The sequence below is a fragment of the Ctenocephalides felis genome, unplaced genomic scaffold (assembly GCF_003426905.1).
Source record: "Ctenocephalides felis isolate EL2017-DRISC unplaced genomic scaffold, ASM342690v1 CF-g0.4_SCAFFOLD_01604, whole genome shotgun sequence".
Classification (NCBI taxonomy): domain Eukaryota; kingdom Metazoa; phylum Arthropoda; class Insecta; order Siphonaptera; family Pulicidae; genus Ctenocephalides; species Ctenocephalides felis.
The window spans coordinates 8,994,450-9,008,001 of NW_020537758.1; the positions used below are offsets into that span (position 1 = coordinate 8,994,450).

General features: G+C 30.9%; 1 pseudogene; it reads right to left on the minus strand.

Annotated features, from left to right (window-relative positions):
• The window catches only part of LOC113373314, a 518,232-nt pseudogene extending 506,240 nt beyond the window's left edge, over positions 1-11,992 (minus strand).
• Between the last annotated feature and the right edge of the window lie 1,560 nt (positions 11,993-13,552).

Sequence of the window (13,552 nt, forward strand, 5' to 3'; positions counted from 1 at the left end):
CCTGTTTTAGTTTCAGAAATAAAAACTAGTTGAAATTTACTAGTGTTTAACAAAATTTAAAGTAAACACTTGTATATCAAAATTTTGAATAAGTTTAATAATTTTGAACAGTTTTAATATAATAAAGAGCAACAAACTCAGACCGAAGTACCTATTTTAATGCGCAAGTTCAAAGACCGTCAAATTATACAAATATTTTTTTATATAAAACAATCATCATGTACCAACAAACTTGTGACTTTCCTCTATGATTTGGCATCAAAATTTTTATCATTTACATATCCAGAATTGTTGAATTTGATTTTTTTCCGAAGTCTGTCTGATCAACTAACCGAATGTGTCAGTCCGTGTATGATTTGATTTTCCGCGGCACCGCATTGGAATTGCGTTTTTCCGATTGCTTGTACATAGTTGCTGAAAATAACGAAAAATATACAACGAAAATAAGATAAAAAATAAAATTTATTCCGAGGACATCATGTGCGAAAATACCACTACGAAATCATACTTGTCGGAGGAATACTGGGCGACAGATGCAATCAATCACTAGAAAGGACAATTTTTTAAAAATTATTTTTGTATGGATTATTTATAGAGTAAATTTTGAATAAAACTGAGAGAAAAACACAATTCAGATCCCTGTCTATTATACTATTGTTTTGTATATTAAAAATTTGAATAAACTTGTTGCAAAGCTTCATTGTCTTAATGAAATCTACATGGACTAGAATTCAGGACATTTTCTAAGTTTTTATTGTATAACCCAAAAATTTAGTTCTAGACACTTTATTTACAGAAATAAAATCTAGGTAAAATGTACTAAAATTTAGTAAAATGTATTAACTATACTTGCATATGAAAATTTTGAATAAAACTATTTGCAAGGGTAAAAAAACAAAGTTCACGAACACCGTTTTTTAAAAAATCAAGTCCAGCTTTGTGTCACTTCTGTATAACTAAAATTTATATTCTATAAACTGAAACCTATATACTACACTTTACAATACCAATGTTTTCTTAAATTTTTACACAAATATTTATATATAATTATTTTAAAAAAAAAAACAGTTTATTACAAATCAATTCGCAATGGCGCCCCGACATTTCCAATAACAATTTTACGACTTAGTTTATTTAAACAAATTTTTTCGTTAATAAATAATCAAATGTTAATAACAATTTTATACTTTATTCCTTTCACTTTCAACTACGGTCAAAATCAAAGCCAATAACAAGTTATAAATTTACAACTAGATTAAAACACTATTAGTTAGCAATTGACACGTTCGTAATCGATTTAACATTCCAACAAGAATAATAGTAATAAATATTAATAATATTATTTTGCTAAGATTGTGTGAACTAAATTTAATCAACTTGTTAATAACTTGGCATAATTAAAATACAGTCGACATAATTAGAAAAGGAAAATTATCCTTTTGCAGCTGTTCGAATCTCAGGGACAGGAAAGATAATTAGGGAAGGATACCTGGAAAAGGATATATATATATATATATATATATATATGTATATATATATATATATATATATATATATATGTATATATACCTTCTTAGTGATGTGAAGAATCAATATTTTTCAAAAATCAAATACTCTGTGTACTAAAAAATGAGAGTAATGGCATTTTTGAGCTTGTTAGAAGTTCAATCAATAATAAAATCTACAAGTTGTTTCTACTTTTTGCTAAATATAACTTCTACCTAAAATCACCGAATTTTGAAGTGTTGAATCACAAAAGGAACATATATTTATTTTTCTATTTTTCCACTATTTTTTATACATTTTTCTCTATTTTTTTTAGACGAAAGTCCCAAAACTTTTGAAGCAACTGATAATGAATAATGCGAGAGGGAATTTCTTTCGAAAGAACTTTCCTCGTAAGCCTTTTTCGATGTCGAGTTTATACATTATTCATATTTCGATGTATGTATGTATCAGTATTTCTGTAATGCTGATTTTAACAGAAAATCGGGATGGAAAATGGGGAATGGAAAATATTTATCGATTTTGAGGGAAAAGATATCCAAATAAGAGTTTTTTGTCTTAATTATTTTTTTAAAGACATAATTTGTGTTTTAAATAATTACATACTTTTCTAGTTACACATATTTTTTAAATATTTCTGGGTAGGTTTCTACAACCCACTTGAAAATTATATAAATTTTTGTGTAGTTCGTGGAGCAATTTTGGTCATTTTTTGGTTTTTGCTAAATGTCTCCATGATTTTATATTGCACATATATAAAAGTATATTAAAATTATATTAAAATTCTAATTAAATTCTTTGCAATATCACATATCTGATTAATTAAGTCTTGATACAAAATTAATTGTTATTAATTTTTTTTTGCAGAGCATCAATGCTCAAACCAACATTTGCAATTTTGGTCATTTTTAGTTCTTACTAAATACCTGTATAATTCAATACTACACATATATAAAAGTATATATCTTTGAAAAGCTTATTAAATTTCCTACGATGCCTCATACTTAGTTTAATAAAACCCCATATTAATTTAATTAATAATAAATTCTTTTTTCGCCATTTCGTATATTACATCGATATTATCCTTTCAATTTTTCATCCCTATCACTAAATTCATTTTGAACCTTTGCGTCTGCGGGTAAATCTTATATCTACAACTTTTCTACTGAAATTAGTTTATATTCTCTCGTATGTAAGTAAGATCTCTTTCCTTTCGAAAAGAAGTTTTTTTTTCACATTTTATATAAAATATTTTACAAGAGAAAAAACTACTATGCTTGAAATAGGAATCGTCAGAGGAGAAGAGGTTGCTTGAAAATTTTCTTGAGGGGAACAAAAATTTTCTCGAATTAAAATTTCATTAAAAAACGCGTCTTTCTGATATTTACTAACTAAAAGTTAGCCTGAACAAAAACAATAAAGTTAAGTAATACAAAATACATCATCATACCATTGTGTCTATTCAGAAAGGATTTATACATGTTTTACTCCAGTCTCTATTTTTTCATCAGAATCTCATTGTTTAAATTTCAGTACGTCTGACGTTTGCATTTATCCAAAATTAAATACATGCACACAGGTGTATTATATCCAGACATATCTTTATATAAACAAGAACCTCCGTTCTGTTCACAAAGGCACACATTTGCATATTCGCTGCACTTAATTATGCGAATATCAGGCACTAATTTGCATCCAGGCAATTCAACCTAAATGTAAAATCTACACGAGGCTGACTGAACACCAGATATACACTTATGTACTATGTATAGTACACACTATAAAAAATTATTCTCATCTAATGAAATTTGTTTGAAAATCAAGGATCGATTTTGTTAAGAAAATGTGTATGATATTAAGCTTTCATGCATGTTCCATACGATAATGGTAATTTCGGACATTTTTTTAGTGTTGACTAAATATAAGGTTGTCAAATATCTCCCTTCCGCCTTTTTGTATTATAAACCAAGAGCAAAAAAGCGGAAGGGAGATATTTGACAACCTAATATTTTAGTAATTTACTACAACACATATATAAAAGTATACACTGTTAAAAAGCTTATTACATTCTCTGTAGTATCACATATCCAGTTTCATTAATCTTCATACAAAATTATTTGATATAAATTTTTTTGCTGAGCACCACATCAAAAATCCATGAACAAAATGTATCAACCTCTCTTGGGGCAAAATACGACTTACTCCCAGCAATTTTTCAACTTTTGGCCTGAACAAATCTGAACCTAATAATCGATTACTATATTACATAACTAAATTATCCATTCATAAATTTTCCTCGTGTTTAAATTCGATTCGCCTTCGCCTTTGTCTTCATATAGTTTTTATCAATGTTGCATTGAGGACAATTTAGGGTCACCAGAAAGATCAAATGCACTCGATAATTTAACATTTGGGACACAATGTGTTTGTGAATTATATATGCGTCATTTCATATTATCTTTGTAATTGAATACGTTAATAATCGTCAAGATAACGAACGTGATTTATTTTAAACAAGAACTATAAAGACTCACTCGTTCTGGTATCAGGAGGTAGTGATATCAGTTTTCCAAGTAAAAATAACTTTTGATTTGTTTCTAAAATTATCTTTTACATTTGTTTAGGTTTGTACAAGCTCTCAGATTATTTGTTACACATGTAGTCTGACTTAGGCATGTCGTACGCATTTTTTTTACGCCTAAGAAATTCTTTTAAATCCATGTTGACACGTACATGTTACATGTTACATGTACTCACGTACACAAAAACCTTCTTTGGTACAAGATTTATTCAAATATGTATATATATATATATATATATATATATATATATATATATTTTACATATATAAATAATTATTTCATTTTTATAACTTGTTCTAAACTAATGACTTTGAAAGTCAATCGACTAGTTTTTGGGAAGTCTTATTAATTAATTGTGTTTTTAAATATATATGTATTAAGTATGTATTTTAATTTAGATTTGTTAATTATAAATGTTAATATCTATAAAATTATTTATGACTTTTTAGTTACCTCATAAATTAACATATAATAATTTGTAGGTATGACTCAAAATTTACGTATTTGAATTACAACATTCCACGAAATATGCTCAATTTTAATTTAATTTTTTTAATACAAATAACTAAGTTAAAATATTAAAATAATGTGTAATTAATTGCATAATTATTTATATATTTATTAAAAATAATATCGTTTCATAAATGTTAATACCATTTTTAGAATCTCTATTCTCCATGATCAATTATTACCATTATCCAAATATATTGTTGATTATTGGCCCAACAAACATAATTTTGGCATTTGGGCTTACGTTATGATAATAATCCTTTGTTATTTGTATAATACACGGAATATTATATAATATGAGAAGTGCATTTAACGTTTGTAAATACAGATTAACAACTTATACGCATATTTCAAATACTGCAACTTTGCGGATTATTTGCACTATAATACCTACTGTATTGTAAATGAGAGGCTATAATGTGCTAATTTAGCACATGGAAAGTGCAATTTATTATAAATGATGGAATTTATTAATTGCATAGGTCTTTAGTAGAATTTTGCTTTTAGCAAATTGATGATGGTAATCTAGCTTAATACGGGGTTGTTTGAACTTTTGTATTTCTCTGGTGTTAACTTATGCGAGAGCAAATTTTTAATTAAATGGTTAATGTTACTGTTTTATATTTTTTCTTATATTTTTTTCTATTCCCTCTACTCAGCCCTGTCTGAATTTAAATGAAAACCTTTAATATTTTCTATTCAGATTTCCATCTGGGTTTGAGGAAATTTTTCGCATCGAGTTCTCCATTGTTGAAAATCTATGTTTTCTCTGCGGAAAACTAATGTTATTGTTTCTAGATTGAATCAATATTGATATTCTGCTTTTATTCACATTTATATGTAATATATATATATATATATATATATATTATATTATAAATATATATACATACACATAATAAAAATAGGAGAAATCTCTCAATAACCCACAAATTTGGTTTGACCATCGAGTTATCAATTGTGAATTTGTTGCAAGTTTACGGAAAATTTTACTATTACGTGGTATTTATTTTTTTATGCATTGTCGTATAAAACTTTATGTAGTTTTTAGGAATGTAAAATAAAAGTATAAAAGTGTCCACAATTATCAGACCTCTTAAGGTGGGTTGGACCATAGAGTTATTAATTGTAATTAATATTATGCATAATTTTACTATAATGATGCATATATTTTTTATACAGTTTTGTATATGATTTTATATCATTTTTAAAAATGTTAAATGTTGTTCAAGTGTTAATCTAATAATGTTAATCTAATTTAATCCATTTTTTTGTTTAAGTGCTAATCTAATTTAATCCATTTTTTGCAAAAATGCAAAAATCTATCTATTGGAAGTTGTAAAATATATAAATACCTATAATAAAGTTTTATGCAAATAATAACATTAAGTACAGTAATAAGATTAATAAAGATCTGTTTTGAATAGCAGACAACAAATTTAATTAATAAACTTTCTAGTAATGAATTTTCAAAGTTTGCTATTTTCTTGGTAAATAGAAGAGACGTTTAATAAAACTATTTTGTATGAAAGTTTAATTTTTGAGAAAATAGAAGTAAATGAAAAATTTATTTTGAGCTGTAGTTGATTGTATTAAATTTATATATATATATATATGCTATTTTATTAGTTTAACTATAAAATCGTTATTTTCCACATGATTTGTTAACATTTTAAAACAGCTATTAAATTTTTCGCATATTTTTATGGCCAGCACACAATAAAAAGGCGATTACTCACTCAAATAGAGAAAAATAGAGAAAAGTTGAAGAATAAAATAAAAGCTGATGTTTATAGTATTTTTATAGCCACTTTGAAATTTATGAGAGGCTGTAAAATATTCTTACGCGCTCGTAGAACAATAGACAAAAAGATTTGGCGAAAATTGCTAAGAAAATTGATGGGAAATTAATGCCAGGGATAAAGGATTATTTGTACGCCTCTATCTGAACCTATATAAATATTCTACAAATGTTATAATTTTTTTAATTTTTAAATTTTTCGATTAATATCTTCCATCTATCTTACTACCAATTAGTGTTAATTCTGACATGCATTAAATGAATTGAAATTTATTGCAGCTTTCCAACATACATGATTAAAAATCAATTAAAAAGAAGTCTTTAGAAAGGAAAGCGTGACTATAATTAATTATCAGTAATTTGATGGTTTTAGAAATTGATTGGAAGCGATTTTCAAATCGCAGAATCGGACGAATCGAATGAATCGATTATTGATGATGAGATGTGAAATTCATATAGGAATATATGTGTAATTTTGAAATAATAAAATTGCAACGAATTAAAAATTTCTAACACGATACTTGTTTGCTGGATATGTGGTATTTGTTGTGTTGCAATCGGTTTAGTTTTCACAGTATAATTACCAAAAGTCAAATTATGTCTTTTTACCCCGTCATACCCTATTTCATCACATCGTGATAAATTATTCACTTCAATTTGATTTTTTTTCCGACATCGTCACACATTGCTATCAAAAGTCATTTGTATATTTCACGGCGACATCCAAATGATTATTTGAATATTCATGATGGATTATTGTAAAGAGCTTCTCGAGTTGTATTTTTTCCGTGAAAGGGAATAAATTTTTTACACAATAAAATTCGGCGACGAACTTTACGACTTCTGTGTCGGAATAATGAATATTCAACGACTGAGATTAAATAATATCTGATTGACAAGATGGGAATTAAGAAATAAGAAATCTATTTAAGGAAATAAATAATTTTTAATAAATAATTATGTAAAAAATATATTTAAGTAAATAAAACCTTCTTAGGCGTAACCAGGAGGTAACCCGGATCGCAAGGCAACTGAATTTCGTTACGAATAATTATTTAATTAATTTTACGCTAACTTTATCTATAATGTATAATTTTTTATTCAATTTTTATAGAAAATTCCATTTGGTTTTCAGAAATATATAATGTTTTATAAGTATGCAAACAAATTTTCGAGAATTTTGCAAAAAACTATAAAAGTCTCTTCATTTACTAACAATAAGATTGGTTTAACCATCGAGTTATTAATTGTACATTCGTTGCAATATTATGCATAATTTTACTATTATATTGTATATTGGTTTTGATGCAGTTATATAGACAATTTTATATAATTCTTAAAAATGTAAAATGTTATATAAGTGTTAGAACAAATTTTCTAGATATTTGCACAAAACTGTAAGCGTCCACGATTATGAGGCCTATTAGGTTCGGTTTAACCATCGAGATATTAATTGTAAATTCGTTGCAATTTTATGCAAAATTTTACTATAATATTGTATATATTTTTTTATTTCAATAGAAAATTTTATATAATTTCTAGAAATGTAAAATATTTAATAAGTGTTGAAACAAATATTAGATATATTCGCAAAAAAGTGTCCACGATTATAATGCATATTAAGTTCGGTTTGACCATCGAGATATTAATTGTAAATTCGTTGCAATTTTATGGAAAATTTTACTATAGTAATGTACATATTTTTAATGCAGATGTATAGAGAATTTTATATAATTTTCAGAAATGTAAAACATTTTACAAGTGTAGAAACAAATTTTCGAGATATTTGCAAAAAACTAGAAGTGGCCACGATTATGATTCATACTAAGTTCGGTTTAACCATCGAGTTATTAATGGTAAATTCGATGCAATTTTATGCAAAATTTTACTATAATGTTGTATATATTTTTTGATGCAGTTCTGTAGAGAATTGTATGTAATTTTCAGAAATGTAAAACATTAGATAAGTGTTTAAACAAACGCTCGAGATATTTGCAAAACACTAAAGAAAGGTACAGCATTTTCAAGATATGGTCAAGCCATCGTCTCACAATTTATCGAGATAATGGTGAAGGCTCTTTTTGCATATAACATATAAATAAATCTGTGCAAATATCTTACCTTTATCATCGATTGCAAAGTATCCCAATCCCGTGCCTCCCGTGATGGTGTAAGTAATCCTAGAACAAGGCCCCGGCGGGTCGTCGTCCGTGGCCAAAGCTCTCATAACTTTAGAGCCGGCTGGTAAATTTTCACTCACTGAACCACTCAACACAAAATCAGAAAACACTGGCGCAAAACTATTTTCATCGACATCCACAATTTCCACTATCAAAACAGCTTTGGAGGTCAAAGCTGGCGAACCGGAGTCTCTGGCTTCGATGGTCAGGGTATGAAGTTGGCGTTCTTCGAAATCTAAAGGTTTGGAGACTCTGATGGCTCCTGATTTTTGTCAACTCGGAAACAAGGTTCGCCTTCGGCTTCATCGGGGAGTAAAGAGTATTTTATAACGCCGCCGGCGCCTAGGTCAGGATCAAAAGCGTCGACCATGGCTACAAGAGAGCCTAAGGGTACGTCTTCGCGTATACGGACTGTCACAGTTTCCAAAGCAAATTTAGGAGCATTATCATTTACATCGTCTATAGTGACTCTTACCAAGGCATCAGCATACAAACCACCACCATCTGTAGCCCTTAAACGCAGTTCATACAACTCCTGACTTTCCCTATCCAAGAAGTTACTGACGTACAAAAATCCGTTATCAGGATTTACTGCAAAGTCTTTGGTATCAGTTACCAACGAGTAACGTACTTTGGCATTGGCACCATAATCTGCATCGGTGGCATTCGGCCGAAAAATCACAGTGCCATTCAACGCGTTTTCAGTAACCCGAAAACTGGCGAATGCCTTCTCGAATTTAGGAGCATTGTCGTTGACATCAAGAACTGTTACAGGAATTATACGCGATTGCGATTTTTGGGGTTTACCCAAATCGTACGCGGTGACATTTAGATAGTACTCGTACTCGTGTTCGCGGTCTAAATAACCTATAATTTGCAGTTCACCAGTTTCTGGATCTAAACGAAACACTGAATCACTATCACCACCGGAGATACCGAAAATCATACGACCGTTGTAGGACATATCGCGGTCTCTTGCACGTAAAGTTAGTAAAACTGTGCCTAAAGGTGCTGATTCGTTTACACGTACTTCGTTAGGAAAATCTATAAATTCAGGAGCGTGTAGGTTGTCTCGGTGTCTGGCGTGTCTTGGCTCCGGCGAAGGCAGAGGTAAGTTATTTCTTTCAGCAGAAGCCAAAGCTTCAGTCAATCGTCTTGCTACACCAGTTTCACGACAATTAGATACACCTGATTTGTCCAAAGTGTTGGTTAATTTTATATGCACAGTGACTACATCAGAAAAATGTTTACCATCAGTTGCTGTAGCGTTAACAAACCGTTCATCAGACCGTACATCACTCAAATCACAATCAACAGTCAAAACTCCTGATGATGTGTCCAAAGCAAAGCAATCGTCCTCGCTCCCTGAAACCACACGATAATAAATTATATTACCAGCGTCCAAGTCAATTGCAGACAAAGTTATCACTTCTGTGCCAATGGGTGCAAATCTTGATAATCTTACTTCGCAATCAACGCGTTCAAATTGTGGTCTATTATCATTTACATCTCGCAACTTGATATTTAGTCGTAATTCAGTTTGGCGTCTGTAAGGCAAACCCCAATCCGATGCACGAATCAAAAGCGCGTATTCACGTCTCATGGATTCGTAATCCAGTAATCTTGTTGTACGTACTGCACCACTAAAATGTTCTATCTCGAAAGGTACGTCTTCGATATTTGCTATACTGTAGGATATGTAAGCGTTTTCACCACTGTCACGATCTTTGGCGGTAACTTTGGTAATAAAAGTGCCACCAGGTTCGTTTTCATCAGCAAAGACTGTGATTTCTGTTTGGTCAAACTCAGGATCGTTATCGTTGGCGTCTTGTACGTTGATTTTGACTTTTGCTGAAGATTGTTTACGTGTACCTGTATTACCTTGGTCTATAGCAGATACTGTTAATGTATAAAACGCTTTAGATTCAGCATCAAGCATTACACTTGTATACAACATGCCGGAGTTAGGGTTGATCCAGAACTCGCCGCCTTCGTTTCCGCCAACAATTTCCAGGAAAACTTGCGCGTTTTTGCCTTCGTCTTTGTCAGTGACTTTTAGACGTATAACTGGAGAGTTTATGGGTGATGTTTCAGGTACAGATATTTCGTACAACTCTCTTGCAAATACAGGTGCGTTATCGTTTGCGTCCAACAAGTGCACCGGAACAGCTTTGTAACTTTCTCGAGTGGGCGTACCACGATCAACAGCTCGTAAGTTAAATTATAACCTTGTGGAGTGGCTTCTCTATCCAATTTCTTGTGCACTTCGATGTTGAATTCACCAGGTGTATCGGTTCTTCGGACTCTAAAATGGACCATCCGGGTCACCGTCGACGATATCTAACTTTTGACTTGGCCATGGACACCGGAATCTTTGTCAACGACACGCACGATTGCGTACACCAAAAAGTCGGAGTTTTCTAGAATGTCTGGCAAAGGTTTGTACATAAATATCTGGTGCAAATAAATTGACTTGGCGGACTTTGATGCGTACTTTAGCCTTACTACTGTGACCCGTGCCTTTGTTTTTGGCACCTCCACGATCGGTTGCTAAAGATTTGAAGCTCGTGCAGGGATTTTTCGGTGAAGGATAAAGGCTGGTTAAAGTTACTACTCCTGATGTGGCGTGTACAGCAAATGGTCAGTTTGTTCTACAAACGAGTAGTAAATTTCACCGTTGATTCCAAGATCAGCATCTTCGGCGTCGACGCGTAAAATATCTGAGTGTATAGGCGTGTCCTCGTTTATTGTCACTGAATACTGATCGTTGGGGTAAAACAAAGGGTTTAAATCATTTGTATCTAAAATTGTGACGGATACATTAGTATCAGCTTCGCTGACAATTTTACTTTTACCATTTTGTCTCAAAATAACCGTGGCATGGATTTCTAGTAAATACCTGTCCTTGCGTTCACGATTCAGCACAGCCGTGTTACCAGTACGTGTCCTTAAAATTAAAAACTAAAATCACCAACAGTTCTTCTTCAGCCTTAAAAAACTTATCCTTGTCCCCTGCTGATATCTTATACTTAACATCGGCCTGTTGCCAGATGCCGGATAAACGCAACCCGGCTCTGTCTTCGTTCGCCGGCTGAATGAGGAAGGTTTTTCCGGGACTGTTTTCGGGAACGCTGACATTATATATTGGATGGGAAAAGCGTATGGCTTCTTGAGGTGGTCGACTTATTCTAATGTCGTTGTTATTATTAAGGCTAGGAGTAAGGAGATTTGTAGCAGCCATGTGCTCCGGCTGCTTGAGCCGGTTGAATGCGCCGGCATTGCATGGAGGAGAAAACGCTAGCTCATGCTCAGAATCCTGGAAAAAATAAGAAAAAATAGTAGAAAGAAGTCATATTTATAACTTATAATACTAGCGTAGAGTAAAGGTCCACCACCGAAAAAAGGTCAGTCATTATCTAGATTCTTACGGCGGTTCTCGGGATCAAACGGCATCATTGAAAATCCATAACAAAAGTATTTTTTTCTATATTAGTTTTTAGTCGTGAGCATATATTTTTTTTGACGCAGATTTGGAAGAAGATTTAGTAATTTTTAGATATGTAATATATTTAATATAGTTTGAACAAATTTTTGAGGTTTTGAGCACTGTTGTTTAGTTTACGAGATCTCAATATAATTTTTAAGTCTATATTATTAACTTCCCGTAGGGTAAGTTATTGTAATGGCCAAAAATCGAAATTGAAAATTTTACATTTCTCGACGTTTTGAAGGTTTCTGAACGTTTTGGCATACCTCAGAAAAAATGGATGTTGGTGTGTGTATGTATGGATACAAATTTCCAGTCACGTTTTCGGGCACACGGATCAACCGATTTGAATGATTCAAAAAACATTCGATTCCTATTGATAGGGAAAGAGCTGATTAGTTTTTGGAAAGGCAGGTCCAGCCGTTTCGGAGATACGGAGCAAAAAGTGCAGAAAATAGAAATCGACTTTTTGAGAGAACGGCGTATCCGATTTGAATGATCTAAAAAACATTCAATTAGTAATGATTGTGAGAAGTGTTTATTAGTTTTTTGCAAAGGCAGGCCCAGCCATTTTGAAGATACGGAGCTAAATATGTAAAAAATGGCAGTTTTTGAGAGAACTAAGCGTCCGATTTGAATGATTCAAAGAAGTTTCTGCTTGTCTTAACAAATAATTGATATAGGAAAAAAAAATTTTTGTTCCAATTTTTTTTTTTTTTTTAAATTTTTTTTTTTGTATATCGAAAATAATTCAGATTTTATTTTAATTCTGACTAAAGTTCTAATATAACTTTAACAAATAATTTTAACTTTGCAATTCAGTTTATATAATTCTTAGAAATATTAGACAATGTTACAATATTTATAATAATCTATTTGAAAACATTCAGTACTCCTCGAACATTTCGTTACGGTACGGGAAGTTCCAGCAATTTGCCTTAAGGCACGATGCCATACACCCCACTAGTTCTTATTATTATTTATGTTTGCAAAAACTATCAAAGTGTCCACGATTATCAAGCCGATTAATTTTGGTTTGACCATCGAGTTTTTACTAATTTTATGAAAAATTTTACTATAATGTTGTATATATTTTTTGATGCAGTTTTATGGAGAATTTTATATATATTAGAGAAATAAATTATATTTAACAAGTGTTCAAAACAAACTTTCAAGATATTCGCAAAAAACTAAAAGAAGTGTCCACAATTATCAGTTTGGTTTCACCATAGAGTTGTAAATTTCAATATCCTTGCAATTTTATGCGATTATATAGTATATAAATTGGACTTTTGTGCCCCGCCCTACACTATTATATATTTATTATAATATACATATATATATATATATATATATATATACATATTCATATTTTGAGATCTGAGTTCGTATTTCCGCGTTGTAAGCGAATACTGATGGCGCACGGAAATGTCTGCTTTTAGCGATTAAACTGAAATTTTGACGACATTTCTACAATTGTATGAAG